Source organism: Ochotona curzoniae, unplaced genomic scaffold (assembly GCF_017591425.1).
Source record: "Ochotona curzoniae isolate NIBS_2020 unplaced genomic scaffold, NIBS_Ocur_1.0 contig_1302, whole genome shotgun sequence".
NCBI classification, from domain to species: Eukaryota; Metazoa; Chordata; class Mammalia; order Lagomorpha; family Ochotonidae; genus Ochotona; species Ochotona curzoniae.
Window position 1 is genome coordinate 4,245,456 of NW_024465035.1, and position 10,139 is coordinate 4,255,594.

A 10,139-nucleotide genomic window follows, 5' to 3' on the forward strand; every position below is an offset into this window, starting at 1 on the left:
AAAAACAATGAGTGTGGTCAATTGACAACCAAGTGAGCATTCCTGTGTGTGCTGATGGCGCAGGTGGAAGCTGCTTGAGAACAGAGCCCGGCTGTGTGCTGTAGCCGGCGGCACATCTCTCCTCAGCTGGGAGTGAGGTCGGCCTTTCCAAATCTCATCTCCTTGCAGTAGACTCCTGAAATTCCGCTGCAGACATTACGGTTCGCTAGTCACAAGTCACCTATGCCACCAACAGCCGACCCTTGTCAGCCAGAGCACGAACAAGGAGGGGAGGGTGCCATCGCTACGGTTACACATTCCTGATGATCCGTGTTCCATTCCGTATCTGTGGATCGCAGCATCGACTTCATCTAGCTACTTCTGCGGATGGGAGGCAGAGTAGGGGATTTGTGCAGTGAAAGATACTGACATGGTGAAGGACCCAAGTACTGGAGCCACCATCTTCTATCTCCAAGGACGTACACCAATAGGACTGTTGGGTCAGAAACGGAAGAATGGGGATTCCAACCCAGACACTTTGACATGGGATGCGGTGTCCCAAGCAGCGTTTGAACTAACACAGCACAACATCTGCCCAGCATTTTTGGGGAGAGGGTGTATGTTTTATTTTTATTTGAAAGGCAGAGTTACGCAGAGAGAAGAAGAGACAGAGATCCTCCATATCCTGACTCATTCTCCAAATGGCCACAAAAGCTAGAACTGAGCCGATCCGAAGCTGGGAGCCAGGAGCTTCCTCTGGGTCTCCCATATGGGTATAAAAGTCCAAGGACTTGGGCCATCCTCCACTCCTTTCCCAAGTTGTAAGCAGAGAGCTGGACAGGAAATGAAGCAACCAGGAAACGAACTGGTGCCCACATGGTTTTCTAGTGCAGTAAGAGGATTAGCTCACACACCGCTGCACTGGCCCTGGGGGCCTTTTAAATGGTGAAGAGGACAGCAGAGCAGTTGCTGGCTGAGTGATGCAGTGTGAGACGCTGCAATGGCGGGAAGCTGAAGAAGGTGGGCAGGTGGTGAGAACTGTGGGCATCTCCAATGCTGGAGGAGGAATCTCTCGTAGAACTTGTAGAAAGAAACCTAGTCCTGCTCTCACCTTCTATTCTTTTTAAATATTTATTTTATCTGAATGGCAGGGTGACGGGGGGTGGGAGAGGAGAGACACAGAGGGAAAGAGATCTTCATCTACTGCTTCAGGGCTGAGCCAGGCCAAAATGAGGAGCTAGGTGCAGGTGCCCTGTGTCGGTGGCAGGGGGACAAGGAGTTGAACGCTCTTCTGCCTGTCCAGGAAGCTGGGTTGGAAACAGAGCAATAGAACCCATCAGGAAAGAGACCACTATTTTCTTGCTCAACACTCTAATCTTGGAAAATAGGATCTGTATATAGACATATGCATATATATACACATATGTCGCAAGGATTTATTGGATAGGTACATAAATGTACATAATTGTCCTAAAAGTGGATTGAGTAATATTTGCAGGTCTGCGGACACACACCAAATAGGATGGGTAGTGACCATTCCTACTAAGGTTAATAATCCACCTAAAGCTAACACCACCCAGATCCGACAGGGTCAAGGTACCCTGCGAACCCAGAGTGCAGCCAACTTTGCAGCCTTCCGAAGGACAGGGACGAAGTCATACTGCAAGGTAGGAGTGTCCAAAGTGCTAAAGCCATCTCTTCGCTCTGACACAGGCTGTCACGAACAGAGCAGGAGATTCTGTGACAAGGATAGCATTTGCAAAATAAGCAGTCTGTAAACGTGTCATTAACTGTCAGGCACGATGCTAATGGCTTTCTAAAGACTCATTTATGTTAACATCACAGGCAGGTGTGTGAATTGTCATGTTCTTTTCATAAAAGAGGAAAATGGAGCACAGAGGAAAGAGCTAACTTGTCCAAGGTCAGATAACAAGTTCATGTCAGAGCTATATTCAGACTAGACATCTGTTTCCACAGTCCGTGCTCTTCCCCATGTGGTATCAGTCTTGGAGCAATTCACACTTGCCCCTTTCCATAAGACACTATAGTAAGTAAAGATGGTACTGAGTGGAGTGGGTATTTGGTCTGTGGTTAAAATACTGCATGGGGGCCTGGTGTTTTGACTCAGTGGCTAAATCCTCACCTTGCATGTGCTGGGACCCCAGATGGGTGCCAATTTGTGCCCCGACTGCTCCAGTTCCCATCCAGCTCCCTGCTTGTGGTCTGGGAAAGCAGTGGAGGACAGCCCAAGGCCTTGGGACCCTGCACCCATGGGAGACCCGGAAGAGGCTCCTGGCTCCTGGTTTTCAGTTCTGGCCGTTGTGGCCACTTGGGGAGTGAACCAGTGGCTGGAAGATCCTGTCTCTTCTTCTCTCTGTAAATTTGACTTTCCAATACAAATGAATCAATATTTTTCTTTTTTAAAAAAATACTGCATGGGATGCCTGCTTGCATCCCATATCAGAGTGCCTGAGTTCAGGCAGCAGCTTCTCTCCTGATTCTAGCTTTCTGGAATACAGACCCTAAGAGACTGGTGATGGCTTAAACAGTTGAATCCCGGGATTGGTTGCTGTTGTGGCATAGTGGGTTAAGCTACTTCCTGTAGCCCCGACATGCCATATGGGTGCTGGATTGAGTCCTGTCTGCTCTACCTCTGTTCCAGATCCATGCTGATGAGCCTGCCAATTACAGTTATGTAAGGAGTGAATAAGAAAATGGGATAAAAGCTATCTATCTCTCTTACTCTTACCTCTACTTCCCCCAACAAGTAAAAAATAAAACAAAATATAAATAATTAAAACGTTAGCAAGCTCAGGATTGCCATAACATGGAGCTCAAACTCCCGAACTTTGATGATTGAGTGATTCTCCTTGTTGGCTTTCTCGACACAAAAGGAATTGACATCTTACGGGCAGAAAGCCCGGCTGGCCGCAGCAGTGCTAACGATGGGCCATTTCCTGTCACAGCTCCATTCGCTCGTTCAGAGAGTCAGGCTGAGATGGACTCTGCTGTTGCCCAATGGTACAACCTTGTGGAAGGGGAACCCGCACTACTCTTGCATCCCAGCTTCTTCCAGAAAACCAACTTGTAGGCAAGATGTTTCAGGTGCCTAGGGGAAGAAACACAAGTAGGAGATGGGAGAAGCCAGACAGGGAGAGAAAGGTCCCCAAACAGGGAGAGAAAGAGACTGGAGTTCCATCATACAGAGACTGGGAGCCAGAGTCAAATGTCCCATCCTGAAGACATCCACAAAAGGGGTTCTGTACCCCACCTCTTGTCAGTGATGGAGCGTTCCTCCGTGGGCCACACATCCTCTTTCCCTTGTGGCACCACAGGTTCCTGGTACCAAGGAATGCCTTCGTGCAAATGCCTTCAGACGCGACAGCTGGAAGTATCCTGACGTGTGGGTGAAGGTGAGGGCTTTCAGTAGGACACTGAGGATCTGCCTCATGGGACTTCCCAAACCCGAACTGGAAAAGCTTCCACGCCCTGCCCAAGCATACATCTGAAACATGATGCAGGGGCAACGGCAGAATCACAACGACCCCCTTCCATTGGGTAGGGCAGGCGTGGAGTCCCTTCACTGTCGCTAACTACGTCATTGATCACGTCACCACCAGAACTTCTTCCTCAGGGCCCATTAGTTAGATGCAGGGTCTGCTCTAAAGTTCCTCACGGCTTGTAAGGATCTCCCTTCCGCGTTGCCCTCTAGCCTCCTCTGCACTGGGTCCTGAGCGGCTGGAGCTCCTTGGAGCAGTGTGGTTTGTCATCCCCTTCCTGTGGGGCAAGCTTGAGGATCATGGGAGAGTTTGGAAACTCTGGGTTTCTGGTTCAGTGCAGGAAGTCATTCTCTCAAATCTTTGTAGCCTTCAGGTCTGTTTGCTTCCACTCAGCTTTATGTCACAGTTGTAAACTTCACACACAGAGAATGAGGTCAAGGACAGGCCTAACTGATTCCATCAGTCAACATCTGTGAGCGAGCTGACGGCAGTCTGCTCTTTCAATATGTGAACAACTCTGTAGTAGCTAAGAAATAATTGAACAGCATTGATTGGACAGGGAGGCAGCTAGCACAGAGGACCTGAGATTGCTAGAATGTTCGTGTAAGCTTACCTGCCTCACCCAAGTCCCCACCTCCTGTGTGGTGGAAAACCACAGCTTTTGTCATTTTGCCACTTGGACTGACACCTGCTAAAAATATCCAATAGGGCTGCCAGCTATGGCCCCCATGATAACTTCAGCCCATCATAATAAAGTTATCATAGTTGGCACTGCCTCTGCTGCATTGTGCACCTGATGCCACGTCACTTCCCGGTTGTCCAGAAAACGGGTTGGGGTGGCATGCAAGGAAATGGCTGGGACTCGAGCCCTGCCACTAACTCTACCCTCTTTGATCATTCAGTTAAGCGCCACCAAGACATAGTTTTTATAAAAATTCATTTGAAAGAATGATTGGGATATGGGATTGGAAAAGAGCAGAAAGGATAGAGTTGGGGAGAGTTCGTGCATCTGCTGATTCACTCCCCAAATGGCTTCCTCATTGGTCAGGACTTGTCCAGGCCACTGTCAAGAGCAAGGAACTCCATCTGGGTATCCCATGCAGGTGTCAGGAGCCCAGGGCTGTTTTCTGCTGCTTTCCCAGAGACATTAACAGGGAGCTGGATCAGAAGTAGAGCAGCTGGGACTCAAACTGGCACTTCAATGGGATGCTCTAATATTACGTTGTGGTAATTGCAAGTGGCGCCCTAGCATGATGTACCACCATGGATATATTTTGCTCATGGAAGACTGCTATGTAAAGTCCATCTCCTCTTTTTTGCCAGACTGTCAAAACCCTAAGTTTCATGTTTCTTTATATGTTCAGAGCTTGACAAAGTCCTTAACCAAGTGTTTGTTGACTGTCTGTTGTAATGCAAGGAATGTGTGTGACTCCCCTAACATCCATGGACTGAGGTTTAATCCTCAAGGTGACACTGTTTGGAGGAGGGACCTTTAGAAGGTGCAGTGGCCAACTATTCCTTGCTGTAATGGAACGTCTGAGGCAGTCTCCTTATGGAGAGACTTACTTAGCTCACAATGTTGGCAGTTCCATCACCTGAGCACCTGCGCCAGCTCAGCTCTTGGGAGGGCCTTCTCAGCCGTGTCACATCTTGTCAAATGGCAACAGCCTCACAGCACATGCTCACATCTCAGTTCAGGAATACAGCAGCAGGGGAGCCCTGCTCAGGCTTCGAGAGCAATCCTCTTCCTAGAACTAAAAACTCCCTCGAGAAATGTCTTCTTTCAGGACATGGCCCCAGTCCACCTCAGGATCTCCCACTGGGCCTCAGCTCTAGAAGGTTCCACATCATCATCAATGCTGTCACCCAGAGCCCAAAGTCAACACATGGACTCTTGGGGGACAAACCACATCCAAGTCCTAGCAGGAGGTAGCCGAGTCATGGAGGGACAGTCCTCACGAATGGGATCAAAACCCTTACACAAAGGCTAGCAGGGCTGCTTGTCCCACCTCTTTGCTTGCTGAAAATCTAACAGAGAGGAGTCTGCACCCTAAAAAAGTGCCCTAACCAGTCACAGAATCTGCTGTACCCTAATATTGGGTTTTCAGCCTCCAGAGCTGTGAGAATTCAATCTTTGCTGTGTAACACACCCAGTTATAGAGCTGGCTACAGCTATCAAGCTGACAACACACACATACACAGCCCTGCCCGACTTTAAGCCCTTATAGAAAAGGACTCATTTCCTTCCAGGAGGAAAAAAAGAAAGTCTATTGTGCCAATCTCCCCACCCCTCCAACCCTGTTCCTGCCAAAATGCAGGATTATCCACAATCCCAGGAAACGACCCTGAGGTCTGAGCATGCAGGGCACACTCTGGATTTTCTTTTCAATACGCCTGGAGGAGTAAACAAATTATCTTTTGGTGGCTGGCAACTTCTCAGGAAGAGATCTGTCCAGTAAACAAAGATGTTGGAAGCATAAAGAAGAAGAATTATGTAAGAAGAATAAACATATCCCCCAGCGGGATGAGGAGAAAATCAGGTTGGTTTAAGACACTCTTTTCTCACGGGAACCCTCAGCCACAATAGTGCTGGGATCCATCCCAGAGACCACATCATTTTTTTTTCTTTTCTTTTTTTTTTAAGTACTTTGTTTGTAGTCTCAACTAAGTCTTGGCAAGTGCACCAAACTGAATTTACACATTTCCAAACAGTCAATTCAAGTCACACTCAAAGAGGTAACACATCTTGAACATCCCCAAAGCAAGCATGGTCCTTCAATAACAGGTGAGTTGTTGAATGATGCTTGGCTATCTCCGTCAAGCACTGAAATGGTGACATGTCTGCGTTTCATACTCCAGGGATACATACAGGCAGCCCAGTTATTTCCAGAAATTCATGATCATCCAAGTCAACAGATCCTGGGATTATGTAAGATAAAATAACCTTACATCTGGAATTTTCAGCAAAGGTCATTTTAGAATAAGAGCAATGCCACAAAGATAAATGATACTGTACTTATCCGGATACCCATGTGTCAATTAATCTCATGTGATATTTGTCTTCTTGATCATTTTTTTAAGATTTTATTTTAATTGCAAAGTCATATATATGTGTATATATATATATAGAGAGAGAGAGAGAGAGAAAGACAGAGACAGAGACAGAAATATCTTCCATCCAATGATTCACTCCCCAAGTGACCTCAACAGCCTGTGCTGAGCCAATCTGAAGCCAGGAACTTGGAACTTCCTTCAGGTCTCCCACGTGGGTGCAGGATCCCAAAGCACTGGGCCGTCCTCGACTGCTTTCCCGGGCCACAAGCAGGGAGCTAGATGGGAAGTGGGCCGCTGGAATTAGAACCAGCTACCATATGGGATCCCGGTGCATTCAAGGCAAGAACTTTATCCATTAAGCCACAGCAGCCGGGCCCTCATTCTATCTTTTCTAAGAGTTTTGTGAATCATTCTTTAATCACTACAATGTCAGTAAACCACTAATCACCTTATCAGCAAAGTGCCCTTCCTAGACAATGGAGAATAAAATGCCTTCCAGGTCATTCATGGTTTCATTGCACCAGAACATCCTGGAAACTTAGGGTAACTTCCTGGTATAAGATAATATTAAATCTGAGAAAATGGTTTTGATTAAGCCACTGTTGCGGGACAGCACAATCAAATATGGGTTTAAAAAAAACCTGTGCGTGGGAATTCTCTATCTGGAAATGTGATAGGCTAGATATTTGAAAGCTTCTCCCCACAGAGATCATTCAAAATATACGATAAAATATTAGAGGCATCCTTCTAAATTCACAATCAAGAAAACAAAAGAAACTCTTAAGAGTTAACATGAGCCAGTAGCATGAATGCACTGATTACTGAAGATAATGATCGTCCTGGGTCTGATCATGCAGAAGCCTGATTGCTTGAAATCTGAGAATAGTAGATGGAGGGAGAGGAGCCAAGTATTGTCTTACTCCTTTAGCAACTGAGCAGGTCATACTCTGAGAAAGCAAAGCCAGTGCCCATAAGGAAAATGACTTCAAACAAACAAAAACCAACCAGCCAACTAACAAGTCATCTTGCAAAGATGACAGGTGTACCTGACTTTGGCTATGGATCAAACAGGAAAAAAGTTTCCCCTCTGAGAACTTACCGTCATAAACTCATTCTCAAAGTATGTGAGCCACAAACAGATACCAGTCAATGACCCAAGAAAATAAGGTTTAAAAAGTAGGGGGGGGGCAGTGTGATACCCTAGTGGCGAAAGCCCTCTTGTTATGTGCCAGGATTCCAAATGGGCGCCAGTTTTAATCTCGGCAGCTCCACTTCCCATCCAGCTCCCTGCCTGTGGCCTGGGAAAGCAGAGGATGGCTTATGTTCTTGGGTCCTTGCACCCACATGGGAGACCTAGAAGAAACTCCTGGCTCCTGGCTTTGGATCAGCTCAGCTTCCATCTTTGTAGCCATTTGGAGAGTGAACCAGTGGATTGGAAGAGCTCTGTCACCTCTCTGTAAAGTGAAATTAGCAAACTATTCCTTAAAAATGTAAGTAGGCATACAATTTTGCATAGAGCATCCCTTTAAAAGGTCCAGTTTGGTGCCTTCTGCCACACCCATCATATACCTGGAAACCATCAGAACCTTCCTGTGCCCCTTGAACAGTTTTCTTGTGCGTCTCAGCTCACCCCTCTCTCCAATTCTTGGCAGCCCATCACTTAGTTTCCGCTTCCCAGAATTTTATATAAATGGATTCAGATGCCGTGTCATCTTTTGTGTCTGGCTTCTTCGACTCAGCATGATGACTTTGAGATCCATTCGCACTGTTGTTTTCATTCCTAGGTCAGTTCTTTTTCTGGCCAAGAACTGATCTGTTGTATGGACAGGGCAGAGTTTATTGATGCTTTCAGTTGTCAGTTTACGTTTGGGCTAATTTCCAGTTGGGCTTCTGGTAGCTAAAAATGCTCACGCAGAAGGGTTTGAAGGTAGATCCTTAAGGGTAAAGATTTACTTACTTATTTTCGCCATGCTAGCGATGTTCTTTGTTATTGCTATTGGGCTCTCTTTAAAAGTATGACATTCTTAAAGTTTTGCATGAACATGAAATTCCTTTACAGTTGTATGGCATACGATGCAATATAGTTCAATAGATGCACGCAGCACAAGCCAGTCATGCCAGGCATGTGCAGTACAATGCGTTATCTCTCATCTCTTGGCTTTGGCTTATTCACAACCTACATTCCCAGTGTATTCGGGATTTTGAACCAGTGTTCCGAATGCCCAGTCTGTGTTGTCAAAGGAGCAAGTACCGGTAGTAGACCAAGTGTGGAATTTGAAGTCTGGAGACCAGAATGCAGTTCTGATATGCATGTTTTTCAAATATTTATCCTAAAATGTGTATCTCTTTCTTCTCTTTCTGAGTTCTCTCTGCAGATTTGGTGGGGAGCAAGGCTCAAACAGGTGTTGGGCTGTTTCTGGGTCCTCAGAAACCAGGTTTTGTCACCAACCTTCCCCTCAAAACACTGAAAGACAGGACACACAGATCCGGAGTTGCTAAACTGCTGCCCCCAATTCTGTGTTTATCCGCAAAAGAACAGAAAACAAACCTCTCCCACCCCTAATTGTATGTTTCTCTCCAAGATAGAGAATAAAGTGTGGGCCTCATTCTCCAGCAGCCACGATCTGTACCCAAAACCACCCACAAGAATAAACAGAACTGGAACAGAAACTACACCGCACGAGACTGGCCATGGCTGAGTGTGTTGAAGGGACTCGACGGGAAGAGAAACAGTCGCCTGCTCATCCCGTCTGGGAGCGGGCTTGGGGACTGAGGGGGCAGTGGCCCCCATTTGAACTGCTTGATTTGCTCCTGAAGAATGGATTTGTCTCTGAAGATTCAGCCTTTCAACCATCTTTCCTGGACTTTCCACCGTTCTGGGGCAATTTTCTCATATTCCCAACATAAAATGACATTCTTCTCGTGTGACTAAAATATCTTGTTTTACTTCTGTGACTCTAAAAAAGGGTTTTAAAAAAACCTCTCTCCCTCTCCTTCTTTCTCTGTAACTCTACCTTTAAGATAAATAAAATTCTAAAAATCTAACAACAACAAAAAAACCCACAGGTAGTAAAAACCTTCATGGCAAAATTTTTTCTCCCCAAGAAAGTTATATACGATAACCCCACAGTCAATATCGTGTTGGGTGGGGGAAAAGCTGAAAGATTTTCCTCTGAGATTGGCAATCAAGAAAGAATATCTATATTCATTGCTTTTGTTTAATTTATCACAGAGGTTTTAACCGCAGTGATAGCTCAAGAGAACGAAAGGGCATGCAAGCAGGGAGAGAAGTCAAATCATCCTTGCTTTATTGCTTAAATGTCTATAGTACCCAAAGCAATTTATGAATCCAGTGTAATTCACATTAAAATGTCAATGACACTTTTCACAGAACTAGAAAAAAATATAGAGGCATGAAAATTCTCAAATACCAAAGCTACCGAAGACAAAGTTAAAGGTATTGCAACACTTGATTTCAGAAAACACCATAAAACTATCATAACCAAAACAGCATGGTACTATACTAAAGACACACGGTGCAATGAAATCAAATAGAGATTTGAGAAATGAAATCTACAGCTAGCTGATCTTGGACAGGAATGCCAG